This window comes from Saccopteryx leptura, chromosome 9, assembly GCF_036850995.1.
Source record: "Saccopteryx leptura isolate mSacLep1 chromosome 9, mSacLep1_pri_phased_curated, whole genome shotgun sequence".
NCBI lineage: Eukaryota > Metazoa > Chordata > Mammalia > Chiroptera > Emballonuridae > Saccopteryx > Saccopteryx leptura.
In genome coordinates, this window is record NC_089511.1 from 2051190 (window position 1) to 2072863 (window position 21674).

Here is a 21674-nt window from a genome sequence, read left to right on the forward strand (position 1 = left end):
CTGTGCTGCAGGATTGAAGAGAGAAGTTTTCTCCCAAATTAATGAGCCAGACATAATGGAGCCCTGTCAAAATATTGATTTTATTCAATCCCACCTATTGTTGGCACTCTTCTCCAAGCTGGGGGAAAATACAATTTCTTCATTAGTTATCGTTTGTGATTATTACATTATTTGCCATTTATTATGGAAAGGAAAGGACCCTGTGTCACTCTGCGAGATGAACGCCACAGAACAGTCACACGGAAAGTCGTGACAGAGTGCAAAACAAAATACACCGCTTCCCCGGTGACTGTTACTGAGCCTGGAATATTTCATAAGAGGAGAAGGAGGTATTGTTGGTTCAAATTTCATTATATATATATATACTTGGGCACAATATTATTCCAAATGAAACCAGAAATGAACACGGTGATCTCCACGTCGATATGGAATACTTTAAAATAAGCCAAATGATGAGTGGACAGCGGCCAACATATAGTCACGGAGCTGAACAGAAAAAAATACAGGGGACGGCTGTTTACCAAGGTCTGGTGCTTTTATTCTAAAGAATTATCTTTTTCCTAGTGCCCTTAAACAATGTTTCTCCTCTTCATTTATCACAGGTTTTTGCTAAGGAAGGGGAAATGTTTAAGCAACTTTTCCGAAAGTGTATCATAAAAGTCATGCGTTTGTTCCCATAATTTTTCTATTGAGTCATTTACATTTTAATATTTTACATGGAAGTTCCAATGATGTGAAATACGATATGTATGCTGGGCCATTTGGAATGTTTACAGTTATTTAATGAAATCTACTTAATCATTTAAAACCAAATGAGGAGGAGAAAAGTTCAGTATCTCAAGCGCCAGGACATCCTTCATTTCCCACTAAAAAACTGAGATCGAAGGTAAAAGTTGCCATTGTAAGCTTGGAAGGGACGAATCCAGAGGTCCAGATGGGAGATGAAACTGTGAACTTTCAAGTCCCCACCGAAAGGTCCTCTTTGGACCTACAGGTAATATAAAAAGCCATCCCTCTCCTGGAAGAGGAAGGAGTTCGTGAGCCCGGGAATGAGTTGGGAGGTGGGGACCTCCTCAGAAAGCCAAGGGACCTGAGTCACATTCAAACTTGAGGTGGCCCCAGTCAGGGGCTCCATTTGTGTAGCTTCCCGGGTCACCCAGCCCTCAGTACACTGCTGACAAGGGGCCGTGCTCGCAACAACAGGATAGCAAGGACTGGAAGGACATAGGTAAGACTACTGTGGTCAAGATAGGAAAGAACAAGGAACTTTGAGCCTGACCAGGCAGTGCCACAGTGGATAGAGCATTAGCCTGGGATGCTGAGGTCCCAGGTTCAAAACCCCAAGGTTATCTTGAGCACAGGCTCACTAGCTTGAGCCCAAGGTCGCTGGCTTGAGCATGGGAACATAGACATGACCCCAAGGTCACTGGCTTGGGCCCAAAGGTCACTGACTTGAAGCCCAAGGTCGCTGGCTTGAGCAAGGGGTCACTGGTTGGCCCACAGTCAAGGCACATATGAGAAAGCAATCAATGAACAACTAAGGTGCCACAACTACGAGTTGATGCTTCTCATCTCTCTCTCTCCTTCTCTCTCTCTCTCTCTCTCTCTCTTGCTCAAAAAACATAAGAGGAACTTTGAGATGCTCAGGGAAGACTCACGGTTTAGCCTCCTCCTCTGAGACCTGAAATCTGAACAAGTGTAACCACAGCAGGTATGACAGGACTGTCGCCCAGGACACCCCGCCACGGGGACACCCCGCCACGGGGACACCCCGCCACGGGGACACCCCGCCACGGGGGCTCAGCCTGGAGGCTGCGCAGGTATGACAGGACTGTCGCCCAGGGACACCCCGCCAGGGGGACACCCTGCCAGGGGGACACCCCGCCACGGGGACACCCCGCCACGGGGGCACAGCCTGGAGGCTGCGCAGGTATGACAGGACTGTCACCCAGGGACACCCCGCCATGGGGACACCCCGCCAGGGGGCACAGCTTGGAGGCTGCGCAGGTATGACAGGACTGTCGCCCAGGGACACCCCGCCACGGGGACACCCTGCCATGGGGACACCCCGCCAGGGGGCACAGCTTGGAGGCTGCGCAGGTATGACAGGACTGTCGCCCAGGGACACCCCGCCATGGGGACACCCTGCCAGGGGGACACCCCGCCACGGGGACACCCCGCCAGGGGGCACAGCCTGGAGGCTGCGGGGAGCCAGGCATCTCACAACCACTTGTGAAGCTCAACAGAAACGAGACTGCAAGAGAGCTCATCATCTTCACCTTCACCGCTCCTGCGTTTTCTCTCTTGTCTACACGTCCAGTGGGCATTTGCAGAAGGGTGTGTCTAGGAGGAAGAGTGGTAAGTTGGGGAGGCCCGAAGGAAGATGTTGACTCTGGAAGGCAGTTGACCGTGGCAACCAGGGCACCCTCTCCAGTGGGGGCAGGCTGACTGCACTCCCAGCAGATGAGGGGGAAGCCACCCAGAAGTCTCCCCTCCACTGTCAGGATGAAGACAGACGGCGCTGCTTCTGGGAGAGGTGCCCGCCCAGCCCTGGTCTCCTGGCCTTCCTTCTTCTGCTTGAACCATGAAGCTCCTTCCAGCCTCAGGGCCTCTGCACAGCTTGCTCCTCCACCTGGAAGCTCTCCTGCTCCTTTGCCCCACTGGCCTGTCTCACCCTGAGGCCCCCCAGAACTCCACGGACACAGAGTCTTCCTCATCACGCCAAACAGATAAATACTGTGACTTTCTCTAAAGCGGCAAGAGCCACAGGGCCAGGCCTGGCGCTGTGTCTGCAGTGCCCAGCATGGTGACTGTCCTCAGGAGGAACCAGTCTGAGGGCGCGCTGTCAGGGCCAAGACAGATGTGGAGGGAGGATGGCAGGACCCCAGCTCCCCCATGGGTCTGCTGCCATCGCGGACTGCTCCACCTCAGGGGAGGGACAGTGAGTGAGGCCCAAGGATGCCTGTGCCATGAGCCTCCGTTCTCCAACTGCTGGGCCTGCTCTAGAAGACCTCATTTCCAGAAAAGGTCCAGGCCACATGTGGCGACCACCACACGTCACAGGCACAAGCCCCATTCAGAGAGAGCCCAGCATTGCCACCTACCAGCTGTGAGACCTTGGGCAGGTCACACCCTGTGGGCATGCTCCCATTTCCCCATCAAAAAGCAGCAAGTGTTCTAAGGATTAAACTAAATGACATCTTGTGTTTTAAAGCCCAAGGCCACCTGCATAACAAGCAGTCAATAAATACTAGAGGTCTGTGTACAAGACCCAATGCTCATTTACAATTTCCCCCAGAAAGTGGGGGTCTTGTCTCTTACTACAACATCACCAGGGTAGTCCCTTCTTTCAGAGGATGGCTGGCATGTTCCTTTGGTGATGAACTTGGGGTCCCTTCAGCGAGGGTAAGCCAGCCCAGAATTCCACCTTCCCCCTCCTCCCCCCCGCAGGAAAAAGCACAGGAGTCATTCTGACTCCTCACCTCTCTCGTGGGCGCCCCCCTGCTGCATGCCAGGGCCACCAGCTTGATGCGTTAATTTCACACATGGGGCTCCCCCTGTGATCAGCATGAGTGTGTGCACCAGGGTGCCACGTAGGAGAATCAAACACATGCGGTGCAGGTTTAACGTGGAAGCGGACCCCAAGATACCATCGTTGCTGCGTCTACTTGCACATGTGCCTCACGCCACAGCCCCGGAGTAACTGCCCTGCTCACAGCGCCGGTCCCACCTGGGACACAAAACGCCCTCAGCACATAGTTTTTTAAAAGTGAACATATGGCCTGATCAGGCGGTAGCGCAGTGGATAGAGCGTCGGACTGGGATGCGGAGGACTCAGGTTCGAGACCCCGAGGTTGCCAGCTTGAGCGCGGGTTCATCTGGTTTGAGCAAAGCTCACCAGCTTGGACCCAAGGTCGCTGGCTCGAGCAAGGGATCACTCGGTCTGCTGTAGCCCCACGGTCAAGGCACATATGAGAAAGCAATCAATGAACAACTAAAGTGTCGCAATGAAAAACTAATAATTGATGCTTCTCATCTCTCTCCATTCCTGTCTGTCTGTCCCTATCTATCCCTCTCTCTGGCTCTCTGACTCTGTAAAAAAAAAAAAAAGTGAACATATGAATGAGTGAAGGACAGTGTCTCCTTGGGGATCTTCAGCTCTGGTTCAGAGAAAGAATGATGAGCCCTGGCCAGGTGGCTCAGTCAGTTAGAGCGTCGTCCTGATGCACCAAGGTTGTGGGTTTGATCCCCAGGCAGGGCCCAGACAAGAACCAACCAAAGAAGGCATAAATCAATAAGTGGAACAACAAATCAATATTTCTCTTTCTCTCTCACCCCTCCTCTTTCTTTAAAATCAATCAACTAAAAGAAAAAACTTCAAAGAAAAGAAAGGATGATGAGCAGGGCCCATCACATTCCCACCAAGATTCCAGCAACCAGTAAGCCGTGTGCGCGCATACTGTGTGCATGGTTGTATGTATGCATGTGTGTGCATGGCTGTATGTATGCATGTGCATTATGTGCACAAGTGTATGTGTACGATTGTGTGTGCATGTGTGTACATTGCTGTTTGTGTGCATGTGTGCACATGGCTGTGTGTACATGGCTGTGTGTGCATGTGTGTACATTGCTGTTTGTGTGCATGTGTGCACATGGCTGTGTGTGCATGTGCATTTATATGCACCAGTGTGTGCGCACGAATACGTGTGCATGTGTACATGTGTGTGCATTTGGACATGGGTATGCATGCATGTGGGGAGATGCGTGTGTGTGTCAGAAATGTGCCAATATCTGATGGGTTGGAATGAGGATGTTTGTTTAGTGAAGACATAGGCCCCTCCCCGACCCTATACCCCCCCACGAACTCAGCTGACCCTTTAAAAGGCATCTTCTGAAACATAAAGGAAATCGATCCTGAACACTCAGTGACCCCAGGTGAACCACTCCCGAGACCCCCAGGGGACAAAGCGAGAGTGGCCCTTCTTCCCGGGCTCACACTCAGTGACCCCAGGTGAACCACTCCCGACACCCCCAGGGGACAAAGCGAGAGTGGCCCTTCTTCCTGGGCTCACACTCAGTGACCCCAGGTGAACCACTCCCGACACCCCCAGGGGACAAAGCGGGAGTGGCCCTTCTTCCCGGGCTCACACTCAGTGACCCCAGGTGAACCGCTCCCGAGACCCCCAGGGGACAAAGCGAGAGTGGCCCTTCTTCCCGGGCTCACACTCAGTGACCCCAGGTGAACCACTCCCGACACCCCCAGGGGACAAAGCGAGAGTGGCCCTTCTTCCCTGGCTCCGCAAGGGGTGCTGCCCATCTGTCCGGGTGAGGTTTCTTTATTTCTAAAATAAGTAACAAAACGTCTACAGCAATCACCGCAGCTGGCCATTCGTTGAGTTGCTGGTCTCTGGACTCACGAGTGAATCACTTTCTCTTTTAATCCTGATGACTCAATTAGGGAGGGAGAGTTATTCCAATTCTACCGGCAAAAACACCGCTCCGTGACAGAAACGCCCCACGGCCGTGGGAGCATCAGGGCTGGAGCTGGGCGTGGGCCCGGTCCCCATCTCACTGGTCCCCCCTCTTTATCACGCCGTCACACTGCTTAAAAACACAACAGGAAAAGGTTCCTGGCTCTTCCTCATTTACAAACTTGATGTTTCCAGCTCGGTGAAATCGGCATCTTAATCATGGAAGGAGGGAGGGAACATCCCTAAAAATTAAATTATGCAAAAAAAACAACCTAACTTACAGATATTAATAAATCAAGCAATGCATGTACGATGTAACCCTTGCAAAAAAAAAAAAAAAAAAAAAAAAAAAACCCTGCTAATTAGAAAATAAAATGCACACAAAGACTTCCCCTCTCGTCCCTCCTCCTGGAGCGGTGGCATCAGCGGGCAGTGGGCAAGGCAGCGCTTCTGGGTGTCGACTGAAGGGTTAACCAGGGGCCGACACTCGCGGCAGAGAAGAGGGGGCGCCCCTGGCTCCCCGGCCGCCCCGCAACCTCACAGCCCAGCCTGCCTCCCGGACAGACGGAAGTGGACAAGCACGTTTACACACAGATGATCACACTCGCGTTTTGCACTGGATCCTGCGCAGCCTCTGATTCCTAGAGAAGCCCGTGCTCTGTCCCCAGCCTCCCCAGGCCGCCTGCCCTGCACAGTGACCACCGCAGGGGGCCCACCTCCATCGGAAGGGAGCCAAGGGGACAGATTCCAACTCCAAAGTCTGTCCTGAGGAACGACGCAGCTGGGAACCACTCGTTCTTAGATCAATGAACAAATTATCTTATTGAAGGCGGTATTTGGAGATCACAGGCGGAAACGGCATGGTGGTTGTTTTTTATCTGAGCCATGTTTTCAGTCAAAGGAAGACAAGTTTCCCGAACAGCAGACCCCCACTGCCCCTAAGACCCACACAACAGACCTGGTCCCTTGCACCTGGGCAGCCAAGCTCCGGATTCGGACAGAGCAAGCTGGGCCCGAGCGCCTGTCAGCCTCGGAGACACAAGGGGCAAGGTCAGGCCAGAGGTGCCTGCATCATGGGATAAAAGGGCAGAGTGTCCGAATGCAGCCGGTTCTTCAGGGAGGGTTGTGAAAATGGCCCGGGCTCTCATATCTGGAATGCATTACTTGACCTCACCAGACATAGCCATCACGAAGGAATAAACACGCCCACAGGCACCGCACCAACACCACCACCACCACCACCCCAGAGGACAGGCCAGATCCCCACTCGTGACATCACAGAAGCTTCCTCATGGGAAGTGACAATCCGACGGCCAGGCTCTGCCCATGCCTGTCATTTGTCACACGCTCAGAAAACCACGGTGTCGTCCTCGGGGAGGCAGCCGTTACGAAAAGGGAAACTGCGACCTTACAGCCTCAATCAATACATTTTTCTGCACGATGCAAAATGTTCGTGTCAGCTCGCCTCCTTCCTTCTGCTCCAAAGACTCTGGATGAGAACTGTCACATGGGACTAAAATTCCAATGCCCCCCCCTGCAGCACCAACACCACCACCAAACTTTAACAAAAGCTTTCCCTACACACGTTCAGAATGCCTGGGTGAGGGACAAGCAGCTGAAAAGAAGACATTGGCGAGAAGATGGGGGGAATGAAAAACAAAACAAAACAGAAAACGCACACAGAAAATAGATATTAAGTTGTCAAATCTGTGATCTCGGAAAAGAACTGCAGACAGCGTGTGGCTTTCTTCTTAAGAATCTGTGCACCCGGAACTCAGGGGAGCTCTGGGCCAGGCTGGTGCTTCCCCAAGGCTCAGAGCTGCAAGAGCAGGGTGGCCCACTCGGTGACAGCCTGTGGCACTGGTGGCCCCCACCCACCCACCACCTAGGAGGTGTCAGCTTCGCAGGTTAAACCCTTTCCTGCCCACATGTGGCCACTCTGCTCCCCCCATGGGGCCACATACACTCCCCACCTTTCCGGCCTCTTCTTAGGCTACTGGAGAGATGGCCACCCCCACCCCCACCCCCAGTACTGACCCTCTTCTTGGGGGGAAAACGTTTGGGAATCAAGTTTCTCAGATGCTGCACGGAGCTCGTTGACCAGACCCAGCCGCATCGGCCAGTGGGACAATGCTCTGCTGAAACAGCCCCTTGGCACCCACCGATTACAGCCCCGCACTGGGGGCCCCGGCCGGAGCACAGTCATTAAAGCACGTGAGCTGTCACTTCAGTAAGATTCCCCACTCCCACCCTCTTTTCAATAGGCTTCATGGCCGTGACAGCCTTTCCACACAACAGTGTGGATGGCTTTGCCTGCCTTGACTTGAATAGATTTCAATCAAGAATTAAAATTGTTACAAGAATTTCAGAAACGGGTATGCCAATGAGGAATAACTATTCCTAGCTGTTTAAAAGATAAAATTGAATCATCAAGTTAGTCAAACAGATTAAATTTCACGTGTCATATCTATGGTGGTCCAGTGACCTGTTCGCTTTATTCGATAGTTGATACAACTGTGCTGATACAGTTTCCAAATATTTTCTCCCTCTCAGAAACAAATTTACAACCAATGCATATGTTCTCCAAGTAGCAAGTTCCGGTTTACATTTGCAACTTCCCCGTGAAAGGCGAGTTGATGGGACTGGGAGGGAAGGTTTTTGCCACGGGTCCTCTGCGAGCATCCACTCTCAGGAGGCAGGCGCACTGGCAAGGTGAGCGGCGTGAGTTGGCTTCCAGTCCTGCCTCCACCACACCAAAGTGTGTGGCTGCAGCGGACTCACAACCTTGTTTGCCAACTAGTAAAAGTGCACTGGGGTGAGGGTGGGGGGTGTCCCTGGTTATCGAAGGACTAGATAAAACAAAGCAGCTAAGATTCAGAATGCAGGGCCTCCCAGGTGGAAGCACTGACAGCAGCCGGCTGGGGGTAGGGGTGGGGATGGGGGTGGCTGCTCAGCTCCGCACTTCCACCCAGAAGTGTCCAGAAACCAGGCATCCACCATCACTGAAAGACTTCAGTACCCTGAGGGCCCTACGATCCAGCCCTCCCATGAACCAGAATCCCATTCAAATCCGTGGGAATGAGAGGGGAAACCGCAGCCGTGCAAGCGAGGACACCGATATCATTAGGGCTGGACGGGCATTTCTGTGATTAGTCTCGCCGTGGGCTGGCTCTCACAACTCGAAGGGAGCGGCTCCATCTTGAGAGTAGGGGTGTGTGCACGTGATCTGTTGGTAACAGATCAACACGACCCTAAAGCACCATGAAGAAGCTGACGGCCCTAAATGCAGGGCCCAGAGAGGTGGGCGGGGTGCCACGGGCGGGGGTGCCACGGGAGGGTGGCACCTGCTGAAGGACCCTGCAGGGAGAGGGACATGCAGGGGACGGCCCATCTCGGTAATCAAAGACCCCGCCAAACACGGCTCAGGTAATCAAAGCTGTAACGCCTTGATTAAAAACCTTCAGGTTAATGTCAGCTGGAGCCTACGGTGATCATTTTTCCTGCATCACAACGGCACTTAATTCTCTCCCTGTAAAGCCAAGTGAGATCAGGTCAGTGGAGGAGAGGGGGACCCGATAGATTGACCAGCCTTCCTGCACCTCTTCATCCCTTCCAAGTATCCACACGACCGTCCTCCTGACACCCTCGGGGGCCCCTGTCCCTCAAAGACGGCTTGCTCTGGTGCCCAGGACCTTGGCGACCTGTCCCCCCAACCCCCCCCCCAGCCTAGCGCCAGGAGGCAGTGGGGGAGCTGCTCGGGAACTGGCATGTGCCCGGGAAGAGCGGCTGGACGTGGGTCAGCGTGCAGGAGAAGGTTGTGCAGCAGCAGGGGGCTTGCGCGTGCTAACTCGGGAGGCAGGCTGGATAGGTTCTCCCCCCAAATCCACCACCCACCCTTCTGTGTTCCTGAGGGTCCCTTCCTGAAACATGGGGCAACTGCAGCACCCGCCCCTGTAAAGAGGCTGCAGGAAGTAAATGAGTAGAGAGTGTAGAGCCCGTGCCCACAGCAAATGCACTCAGAACTAACCACGGTCATCACGCCACCAGCAGGACACCCAGCTGGGCTTAGAGCTGTGCATTCCATTTCTTGGTCCCGTGTCCCCGTGGGGGACAGACACAACCCTCATCCACAGGCCGTTTTCAACGCCTAACTGGCACAGAAACAGTGGGAGCCTCTCCTCCTCCACTGGGCTCTCCTCCTCAGGGCCCCCACGGGTCTGCCCAGTTCAGGGCAGGGCCCCAGCTCCCCTCGGGTGTCTCAGGTCCCTGTGACACGCCTGTCTCCCCTGGGCCTGCCCACTCCCCGAGGGTTGGCCCCCTGTGCCCCTTGAGATGGCTAGGACAAGGCCTGGCACCGGGAGGTGGGAAATGAGCCTGACGTGTCCCCCAGGGTGTGCATGGAAACGCCTGGGGACATGTCTGATTGCCACAACTGGGGGGGGGGGGCGTCTACAGGATGAAGGTCAGGGTGCTGCAGAGTACCCGCCACGCACAGGACAGGCTCTCCAGCAAGGGGCAGTGTCCAGTGTCGCTGGTGCAAGGCCCTCACCAGAGAAGCGGGGTTCAGGTAAGTCCGGCCAGCTCCCCCAAAAGCTCCACCTGAACCCTGTCCCGGGGCAGATAACCCCGACCCGCAGCGGGCACAGGGGCTGTGAGAAGCTGAGACCGTGGTGGCCTCCGGGCTGCAGAAGCTCAGTACAAGAGAAAGACCAGAGACCCACACGACTTCTAAAAGTGAAAGTGGGGGCGGGTCCTCAAGCAGCCGCCAGTCAGCAGCCCGATCCCCACACAGGAAGCCTGTGGACGGCAGAGCCCCTGCGGGAGAGGCCCACTCCCACCCTAGGCAGGGCCGGGCCCCAGCCAGGCGGCTTGCTGAGTGGCCCACTCTGCTGAGGTGGTTTCCAGCCATGTCGGCCTTTACTGGGGGGGTCTGTACATGACCTGGGAGAGACGGCCGGCACCCCACGGCCCAGGTCCTGAGCATCATTCCCCTCCCCTGGCTGCCTCCTCCGCCCCTTTGCCCTGAGCCCCCACCACACACGTGTGCTCACATGCTCACTAGTCTCCCCCACGCGGTGCAATTGTGGGTGATGAGCAAATCATCTCGGAACAGGCGCCGCTGTCAGGTAACACCCTCCCCAGCCCACACGTGCACATGCACACACAGGCCAGCATCACCACATCTGAGCCCTGTGGGGACACCCCCTGGGGACACTCCCCAGCACAGCTCGGCTGCTCAGCCCTGAAGGGCGCTTGGTAGCAGCAGGACAGTCTACATCTGGGCAGCAATCCTTCTCCTGGGCGAAAGGCCTCTCTCCCAACAACCCACAACCAGATTTCACACAACCGGGTAAAACAGGCAGTGAGCCCCGCCGGTCAGCCGAGCCCTGCACCCTGACCTGACCTGCCCCCCCACACACCCCAGCCCTGAGGTCCTAGAGGGAGCCTGCCATGTGCAGGGCAGGTGTGGGGTCAGAGCTCTGGAGCCCCTGCAGCAGAAGGGAGTCTCTCTGGTGTCAGAGAACTTGTGACTAGCTTCCAGACTCTGCAACTCACCCTAACAGGGCCTGGGCGACAGCCTCAGGCCACCTGACCACCAGTGTCCCTCTAACCCAAATCTAAGGTCTCAGGGGGAGGGAGACAGGATGGAGCAGGGCTGGAGGCCTACCTGCTCTGGGTCCTGTCAGAGGTGTCAGGACCTGCCCTCAGCACGGACAGAAGCTGACCTGCAGAGAGCTCGCTTCTGTTTTTAAATTTGCTTCACACCTCGCTTTAAATAATACTGAGAACAAAACGCAAGCTGATATTTCAGCTTACTTAAAAGGCTTATTAACACACTAAATCCAAAGATGTTAAAAAGCTATAATTGTCCTCATTCAAACTGGAAAAATAAATCTATTTGCTTCCTTCTTTTATGATCCTCTTCCAAAGGGGGAAAAAAAAAGTTCATCTATATTCTCACAAGCCTCACTGCTATCTTTTTATCCCTTCATTCCAGGCACTTTAAAAACACCTGTGCCTTTCACAGCCAACTTCTAAGCAGAAGGCAACCATGTTTGGAGAAGGCTGATTTCCGTATGCCAGAGATCAGCTCATCCTGCTCAAAAGGGGTTCAGAGTTCATCTAAATGGACTCGTGGATTCTATAAAGATCTCCCAGTTACCAAAGACAGAGCAGAGATAACCTAATCCGTCAGCGTCTAGGGGCTCCGTGGGCAACGATTGCACCTCTCAGCACTGAATTCAGCACCCAGTGGGCAACGGTAGTTAGCAGGGTGCACACACTGGCCACGGCCCTGCCCTTCCCCATCTGGGGGGTTACTGACTTTGGGGGGTACTGGCTTCTGGCGTGGACCGGAGCAGCGTGACTGCTGCTCCCTGCCTGCCCCAAGTCTTCCGTGAAGACAGCCCCAGCCAGCAGTGAACTTGCTGAGTTGTGAGGATCTGAAGCCTGCTCAGAAATTAAGCACTCCAGGCGCAGAACGAGATAGGTTTTCAGAGCAGTGGTCCAAGAGAATGCAAATGTATCGAAAGTGCTTTCTCCAGGTTTTCCATAATTACCATTTATGTCTCCAGGAACTCTCTCCCTAAACACAGTTTAGGGTGAGAGCATTTCAGAGACTCTCCCTGCACATGACACACAAGGCACTAACCTTTTTTACATGCCCAGATGTTAAGTTCATTTCCATCACATGTATGCAAATTCCATTTGAACAGTAAATCAAAAGAAATCTTAAATCATTGTACACTATTTAAACATCCACACTACATCCAGTTTACTTGCAACTATACTAACATCAAGTCACAGTTAGGGGACTGAAGATAGCGAGCAGATGTCACAACCTCTTCTCCCATGTGACAGCCCCAGAGAGACCCAGGGTCTCAGCCAATCCATCAGATCCAAATGTCTCCACCTGGTCACAACCGCATTTAAGTTTTACCAGACGGAGGGTATTTTGGAAATCAAAGCCTTGTAAAAGTTCCCCAAACTTTGAACAAACGGGTCCCTCCGTTCAGGGGCCTGGCATGCATGTCACCAGGCCTGGACCAAGGCACTACAAAGTTCACAGGCAGGGGCCCTGGGGTGAGACTTCTGGCCTCTGGATGGTCCTCAGTGGGGGAGAAGTGAACCTCTGGGGCTCCGTGGGCCGCATTGGCCAGAGCCCGCCGACAGCGCTCTCCTTACCAAGCAGATCAGCCAGGCGGTTAATGGTGGAATCAGGAGACATTTGCACTCTGCTATCAGAATGACATCATAACTAAAGCAGCCTTCAGCCAGAAGCCAGAGGCTCTGCTAAGCAGAGGCCAGAGGGCTGCCAGGGGCGCCCCCCTGTGACTCCCCAGGCTGAAAACTGAGTTCCCTGCCCCTGCTGGGCAGGGTGGTGGGCCCAGCCTCCAGCAAGTTCCCAGAGAACTGGAACTAGGCTGACAGTTTTCTCCCCAGCAAATCCACTCGTCCCCCAGGTCCTGAATGCTGCAAATGATGATAATAATATATTATGTATTTTTAATAGAATTTGAGGTGCTACAAAACCACTTTCCTGGACAGGCAAAGGCTGGCATCCTCTGCATGCAGCTACATTTTGGCTCTAGAATGTATAGCAGGTCCAACAGAATGCTGCATCTCTCAGTGACCCTCTCTTGGGCAAATGAGCTGGGCCCTCTGCAGCCACAGAACTGTATGGTGCCGGGGACATGGGGCAGGCTGCTGGGGAGGCCCTTCCGCCTCTTGTTTTGGTTGCTTTTCTTTCTTTTTCAAGCACGGTCGACCACACACTCACAAGCATGCACACACAGAGACAGAAACCTCGGAATAATGGGGGAGGCATTTGGTGAGGAGCTACATCTCCGAGCGACCAGGAGCAGCCAGCTGGCCGCCTGGCTCACAGCTCTGCCCTCTGCCGCGGCGGGGACCCATTGCCCGCCCTGCACGCGAGGTGCCCAACTCCATGGCGCCCCGAAGATCGCCTTCCCGAGATTACTACAGGTACGCGTGGGCCAAATGCCTCACCTGCTCCGAAAAGTCAGCAACAGAGAAAAAAGTTGCGCGAGCTGCCAGCCCGGCGCCGGGAGCCCGCGGCTGCCGTCCCCCGGCAACGAGCAAGCCACCCGGGCCAAGGCCCTCCGGGCCGGCACCGCTCCCCACACCTCGCCCGCCGGCTTCGCGCGCTGACCCCGAGGCGCGCTGAGGCCACCGCTGAGCACTTACTTGGCACCCGCTTGGGAGCTTGCAGGTCCTCGCGGTTTTCAAACAAGTTTCAGGGAAGAAAAAGGAGGCCAAAAAAAAAAAAAAATCCAATTATGCAAATGGCTCCGGACTGGGAGGCGCGCGCTGGATCTGACGCGGCTACCGCACGAGTTCAGAAGCAGCCCGGCCCGGCAGATTTATGGGGCGCGTCACGGCTACGCCAGGTCCGGCTGCCAAGCATCGCGAAGTTCATTAAAGCGGTAATGTCCACTTTGCTGGAGACCCTCCGCGCGGTGCACTGCCTCACGGTCCGCTCCGACCCCGCGGGCGGGGGCGCTGTCCCCCAGCCTCTTCCTCCCTTTTCCTGCCCCCTCTTTTTCTTCTCTCTTCCCCCCCCCTTTTTTCCCTCTCTTTCGTCTCTTTAAGTCCCTGCCTTCCACTCTGAACAATGAACAAAGATGAGAGCGATGGGAAAAGATCGCCCCCTCCCAACCCCGGCGGTGAGCAAAGCCCGTCTGAAAGTAAGAATCCAGTAGCTAATATCAAACGGGAAAGAAAACAGTGCGTTCCCAGCAACCCCCCCCCACACACACACACACTTGCGCGCGCACGCGTGCGCGCATAACAGACACAACCATACACACGCGCGCGCACACACGCACACACACATGCACGCGCTCGCGTGCACTCACCCCACCCCAAGTTCACCTAAGCCCTGGCTGGAGACGGGGGCGCAAAGGCCTGAGCTCCAGGGGCTGCCCGACCGCTGGGGACTCGGGAAACAAGGGTGGCGGGCCCTCCAGCCCAGCTCGCTTCCCGCGGCCCTCCCACCCTCTTGCCCCCAGCCCATTCTCCGCAGCTCCGCCAACGGCTTGGCCCGGCGGCCCGCTCGCGTTGCCCGGGCCGGATGCGCTCAGCAAACGCGGCCCCTGTCGGATCGCCGCTAAACTGCACGGCGGCGGTGGCAGCGGCAGCGGCGACCGGAGAAGGCACAGGAGCCGGAGGCCGCCCGCGCGCTCACGCCCCTCCCGGCCCTCAACCCTGCGCCCGTGCCCGGCCGCCCGCGCGCGCCCCATGTCCTGCGGGCGCCCCACGGCCCGGGCGTACGAGCCCCTCCGGCCGGCGCCCCTCCGGCCAGGACGCTCGCAGCCGCCGTATTCTCGCTCAAGTGAAAACGAAGGCGGCTGACAAATCACGTCTCCCGTGAGCACTCGTTAGACATAACAATATCCGGCAAACAAAACCCAGCCGGCTGCAACCTCCGCGCGGGGCTGACGCGGACTGGGTTCCTCCTCGCCCTAGCCAGCCCCAAGTGATCGGGGTGGGGTCCACCTTCGCCAAGAAGCATACGGGAGGGATGCTTACAGCGCAGTGTTGGACTGAGGGGGGAGGCAACTTTCCACCTGTCCTCAAAGAGAGCCCCGCGGAGTTTCCTCCGAGGAGTTGGGGGTGGGGGGACGGCTCTCTCCCTACCCCGCACCCCCTTGCCTTCCTTTTTTTCCAACTTGCCGGCGCTTGCGTTTCCACCTTTCGCTTTACATACATCCCTCTATATAGAGATATCTATATTTTAAATTATTTGCAAAACTGCAACAGATGGGCGCATCGAGATCTGGACACTTTCCTACTCATCATCAAAGAAAAACTCCCCCCCCCTTTTTTTTTTTTGCCTAAAATACATCCCGGTCCCGCCTACGACTGTTTTCCTCAATTCTTCATCTTCAAAAAATAACGTCTTGAAGCAAACACAAAGGTTTATCAGCGCAGATCACTGCCCGCCCCCAAGTCACACATCTGGGCTGGAGAAGGGTCTGTTTCCCCAAACTGCACCCTTCCCAGGCGCCCTGGACCCTCCACTCCTTGCCTTCCAGACCCCCACGCACGCACCCCTCACTGTGATTGGCCTCATTTCTCAGACCAGGTTGCCGGTTCCCTCCATAACCTGTTACTTATTTCTCTCTTGATTTCTATCCTTGGCCCCCGGCTGGGCCCCCGGGCTGGGGCCCGTGCTGCGGGCGCCGCCTGTGCGTGCAGGCGCTGCAGCCTGTGCTTGGCGGCGGCGCGGACCCCGCATCCCGGCCTGCCGCGCCCCCGCCTGGGCCTCGCCGGGCTCCCGGGGCGCAGGAGGCCAGTGAACACACAAAATGGCAGGTCTCCTCGGCCCCGGGCGCCGCAACTTTCACACAGTGTGAGCATGGGCTAACTTTGAATTTTTTTTTTTTAATGATTACAAATGACCCTCTTCCCCCCCCCCACCCCCACCCCCCGAGGTGGGGACCAGATCCCGCAGCAAGCCACGAAGGGAGAGAGGAAGCAAGGGCTCCCGCATCTCTGGCACCGCGAAAATGGGGAAAGTCACTTGAACAGAAGTTTGCATGGCCCCGGCCTCCCCCTCCTCATGCGACCCCCAGACCCCTGAGAAAGTTTCCCGGGGGCCGAGAGCGCACGGCCAGGCTCGGACAGGGGCGCAGCTGGGCCCGGCGCCGGGCGCGGGGTCCCACTGGGGGCGCCCGGCGCCGGGCCCAGCGACTCCTTTTCAAAGTAACGGTCCGGGGGCCGCGGGCGGGGGAGCCGGTGGCCCAGGCGCGGGTCCCGCTCATCGCTGAAGTTCGCCAGAGCCATTGGTGCCTGGCCGCGGGCGCTTTCTCGGCTGCTTCCTCTTACCCCCCTGCTGACAGCTTCTCTCGCCAACGTCACCGCCACGGATATTTAATTAGACCGTATTTTTTAATCGAGATGGGGCGAGAAAGAACCGGGCTCAGGCCTTGCCGAGATGGGGAGGAGGAGGGGAGGGGAGGGGAGGGGGCCACAACCAAGAGTCCAAACTCACTTTGCCACCTCCAGACGCCTGCGCCCCCCTCTCGCCCTGCGCGCCCCCCACCCCACCCCACCCCAGCACCGCCGCAGCCCGCGGTCCCCCTCCCCAACCACCACCACCTTTGTTTTCCTTACCTTAAACATCGAGACTCGGGCGTCGGGAGCAAACTCGGGCACGTAAACGGAGCGTTGTAAAAGATTGTGTTCAATGAATAATGAAACATGTCCACATGATTGACTTGATCATTTTCCGGGGCTGAGGGGGGATCGGCGCCCTGCTAGCGCGCCTCTCCCGCCCGCCCCGCGGAGCCCCGCGCACTGTCCCCAGCCCGGCCGGGCCAGGGCGGGCTGCGTTTTCATCCGCCTCTGCTCCAAGTCGCCCCGCTCACTGATACTCATCACCCAGCCCCGCAGACATCCCCGTGCCCAGCTCGGCCTCCCCCTATCTGGTAGGTGAAATGCATTGTACCATTAAAAACGCTCTCCATTGTCGCCCTGGCATAATTCACAGCAACTAGATAGGTCTTGCGGCATTTAGCTTTGATGAGGCAGAGACTGAACCCTTGATATAATAATCTACAAAGAATGGTGTGTGATCGTCCATTTTTTCTCTCTGTCTAGCAACTAAGAAACCATTTAACACAGCGCAGCTTGCTTCTGACCTTGAGCTCATGTAAACACACTTATTAAAATCTATCTATTCTCCAAGAGCTACATTCTGATTGTCAGACTCGTTACTGAGACATATATCAGCCCCTTCGCTTGTCACTACTTTGCATTCCTGCCTTTGACTAAAGAATTTTTTATCCAGCCGAGAGGGAGAGAGACTGCCACGGAGGGAGAGGAGAGAGCCGGAGAAGAGAGAGAGAGAGAGAGAAAAAAAAGCGTAATTCTTACCTGCTCCCGAAACTATTTAAAGTCTGTTTCTTTTCTGGGGGGAGGGAAACTCCAGGGTGAATCTCGGTGGACCGCGGGACGCGGAGAATCAGGCACAGCCCGGGCGTTTAAGGGAGTCATCAGCGATCAAATGACGTTGATCCGCGCTGTAACCTTGTGGCGTATTTAGTGTAAATAAGGCACTTATGTTGCCAATCGCCGCGATACAAACACCGAGAGGTCCTCAGCCTTGCCTCCCGCGCCTGCCATTAGAGGCGACTTTATTTACAGACACTATTTAGGAGATCATGATAATTCTAAAACAATACCAGTGCCAAATGATTATGAAAATATGATTTTAATTAATCACGTAGTAGGCAAGGAAATTAGCATACGGTAATTAAACTTCGAGAAAAACGTCACGCAGGTTCTCTGCCTTATGGGGTCTAGAATCATGGGAAGAAGGAAAGACAGTGGGCTCCAGGACTTAATTATCAAACAAAATAACTTTTTTTTTTTTAAGGCAACTTTGTCAATGCTGTTTCTCCTCGGGCAAACGCTTTAGAAATCATGTAAGGCAAGGTAACAAGGTGGAGATGTGAGTGATGCCCGAGGTTGGGTTTCTGTGAGGCAACGGAGAGGGAGAAAGAAGGGGAGAAAGCTGAATAATGCAATTATGCATTCTCTGTCCTGGAGTTGACAAAAGCTGGTGCCTCAAAAGCTTCTTTGTTATGGGATTATATAATGATCCTGGTGTCATTATGGGGGAAAAACATTCAGTAATAATAATAAAAGAAGTATCCAGATACACCAATGAAGAGCTTGTTTTAAAGAAAAAGACTTGCATGTGACATTGGGGAATGTTAATAGCAGAAAGACAGGATCCAAAAGAGTTGACAAAGAAAGAGGGAGGGAGGGAGAGATAAGGGGGGGGGGGGAGATTGGAGAGAAAGAGGCCTATGTTAAGCATGATTAAGAAGAAATGGAGACAGATTGATTATTAAAAACGCCAAGCCACAGGGATACTTAAAACATTGATTCAGGTAAGACTTGCTCCAGCCTGCCCCAGCTGAGTTCCCCTAAGATGAAACCAGGGCACCAAAATACACAAAAAGCAAAAATACAGAAAAAGTAGACACAGCACCTCCATCACCACCCCTTCCTGCAGAAGGAGCCAGTCAGTTGCAAACAACCTGTCCAAGAGCAGGACTAGGAGCAGAAAAGTTGGAGAAGGGAGGAGCCCACGGGAAGCGTCTGGGGCTGGCGCTGGACACAGACTTGACCCAGATGCTTGGGTACTGGCCATGGCACCTCGACCTCCCGGGGTGACCAACGCCCCAGGTGCATTGTTGGTGTGCATCCGACCTGCTCCCCATTGCCCACACCTTTGGACTCTGCCCTGAGAACCCAGAGAGTTCCCTCTCTCCTCTCTCCTCTCTCTCTCTCTCTCTCTCTCTCTTATTCTTGGACTTTGGGGAGCAGGAAAAGAATTGGTTTTACTAACAAGCTAGTTCCATTAGCTTCTTAAAGTCTGTCCAAATCTCTGCAGTGGTGTTTTTTTAAATCCCCTACCTACCCCCAAAAAAAGTTTAGGAATTTGGTCTGCATTTTCCAGTCTGATGTGTCTGAAATTCCCTTTGAACAAATTCCAAAATACAAGGTTGTTTTTTTTTCCCTCCAGTATAGAAATTAGCATCGCAATCACAGCAATGATATCGCTCTCTATGGGGATGATAGCCGAGCAGTGGGGTGTTCTTTATTCCAGTTCTTTGAGGATCAACTGATTATACTCTGTGGTCTTTTGAACCTGTTATTGTAAGTCAAGTGATTCTTTGTAAGTGACAGCTCGGACAAAGGGGCGACCAGGGCTGAACAGGTCGAAAGGAAGTGGCCATATGGACTTGGAGAAAAGGCACTTTCCCCCCAAGAGAACGGGGTTACAGTCGCCTTTTAACCCTCCAGTCTCCCACTGCCTGGGCGACAGGAGGCAGGGAGCCAGACCAGTTGTCCTAGCACCTCCCTGGGAACCCCTGGGGTGTCCAGACAGTTAGCAGCTAGTTGATGGTGACTGCCAGGCCCGGGGGCACCTTCTCCAAGCTAGAAGGCCAGAGGTGTCCGAGGCTCCAAAGCCCTGCCTCTCAGTAAGGCCGTGCTCTGGGTGGCCATGGAGAGACCGGGCTGCCACCCGAGGCTGCTCAGAGGAGGCGGGATGCGCACTGCAGCCCCGTCTACCCTGGGGACAGGCAGCGACTGCCCACCACGGAGAGGCCGCGCCCCAGGGCCTGAGCCCCACAGAGGGCTCGCCGGCGCCCCCTGTTGGCTCCCATGTGCTCTGCATTCCCCGAGGGCTTTCGAAGCCTGCCTCGTGGAGACACAGGGACACTTCTGTGGACAGCGCCAAGGTGGGGCATGGGGGGAGGCCACTGGGCAATGCGTGGAGGCCTGGTGTCCTCCAGGGTCCGAAACTGGACGCTTACCTGGGTACCACTAAAACACAGAAAGTTCCCCCAAAGGTTTACCTCACCCTTGTGTTTGGGGCCCCTTCCACAATTCCGCTCTCTGATCCCTTTTCCCTGGTCCACAGTTTCTGGGCCTGCCACCCTTCCCGGCTCCCTCTGGTCTTGCAGCAGACCTCCCCCCACTAACTCCCTCTCTTCCTGCTCAACTTGGCCCTATTTCTCCCTGCCCCTGGTCAGGGCTAGCACCCTGGGGCTGGATTTGAGGCAGAGGCTGCTCTGAGCCCGCCCAATCTCCCCCTCCCATCCATGAGTCCTGCACTCACCTGTCTTCACGGCCCTCTGGAAGGACAACCCCTCCCCGGCCCGGGGACTCTGACGAGGCCATCGGCCATCGTCTCCTGCAGGGTCTTCAAGGTGATACCAGGCTTCTGACCTCTTGAGACTGGTGAGAGTCACTGGGAGCCCGGGCAAGGCTGGCAAGTCACGTGGACGGTGGCCGCGGGCAAGTGTGGGAGCCGCGTCTGGCCTCTCAGAGTGCCTGCCTCCTTTGACATCAGTACCTGTCACACCAACAGATTGGTTCTGACCTCCTTCACTAGGTCCTCAGAAGTGATGCTGAGTCACAAAACGTGACCCAAACACGGCTTTCGGGTTGCACTTCCTGTGCCCACGGCACTCACTCTCGGTTGTTTCTGTACAGCATTTCTTTCCCTCTCACTCTCTCCTCCCTGTGACTGGGCCTCCCCCATAGTGTCAACAGGTTAAAAAGTAGCCACTGAGATGGCCGTTCCCTGCGGCCGGCAGCATGAAGCCAGGGGAGCCTCTGGAGAGGCTGCTGGGGTTCTGGGGCATGACAGTAGACCAGGATGCTTGTGGATAGAGGCACGAGTCACCCCACACACACCCCTGTGTCACCCCTGCACAGCGACCCAGAGATTCATAAAGCCCTAATGATCACTGGACTCCGTGGTTCTAGGGACGTGGTCACCACCCTCAGGGCCGCCTTCTTCCCGCAGAAGAAAGATGCTAAGGCCTGCAGAGGTCCTGGGGTCCGGCGGGGCAGGGGCCCGGGTGCCTGCCAGGTCCCGTCTGAATTCTCAACAAGACTTCCTGCTTTTCCTTTCCAAGTGGCCCAGAATAGGTGCTGTCTTCTCCTTGGGGACACCTCCCTGGAGGAGGAGGTCACTTTCTCTGGCCAAAGGGTCCTCACTGCTGCAGAGGTCAAGCCTCTCTCTATGGAGGCTCCAGAGCAGCCTGCTCAGTGTGCACACCTCGGGAAGAACAAGCCTTCTAAGACTCCCCGAGGGCAGGATTCAGAGGGTACCCTAACAAGTGAAAGAGCTGATCCCTGGGTGAGAAGATGAAATTGAGAAGAATGCGGCCTCCAGGGCTGTTCTCCCATGAACAATTGGTCCCTGGCCATGGCAATGGCCAGTCAGCACCCCCCTGCCAGCACACCCTTTAAAGACCCAGAGAGCTGTTCCTCCAAAATGGTTGTGCATCTCTTCTGGCTTGTCCAGCAGAGGCAAGAAGTCAGCACAGTAGCATCTGTTTGTCTGGCTGAACCTGCCCCTTCCTCCAGCGGCCTCTCTCAGCCTGGAGGCACACAGGTGGGACTCCTGGGCAGGTCCCAGCGAATCGGTGTATTAGATCTCTCTGGACACTATGATTGGTTCAGGAGTAGGCGTGTGACCTAAGCTGGTCCAATCAGGGTGCATGTTGGATTTTTTGTTTGTTTGTTTTAAATAGGCCCTGGGTAAAGAAATTAAGTTACCAGAGCCATGGTCTCCATGCCCCAAGCAGGAGAGGTACCCACCAAAAGGAGCCTGAGAAGGGTGCCAATGCAGCAGAGAGCAGAGCAGAA

The 21674-nt window shown here is 55.2% G+C and overlaps 1 protein-coding gene across 3 annotated transcripts in view; it reads right to left on the reverse strand.

Annotated features, from left to right (window-relative positions):
- ZNF536 (zinc finger protein 536) overlaps positions 1 to 17475 on the reverse strand; it is a 390408-nt gene extending 372933 nt beyond the window's left edge. For 2 of the 3 annotated variants that reach the window (XM_066349576.1, XM_066349579.1), the window contains exon 1: positions 16611 to 16649. The gene's annotated coding sequence lies outside the window, so the exon portion shown is untranslated. Of the gene's footprint in view, positions 1 to 16610; positions 16650 to 17372 lie in introns of those variants that run through there. The other variant, XM_066349577.1, reaches the window with a different exon arrangement.
- Positions 17476 to 21674: the final 4199 nt, after the last annotated feature.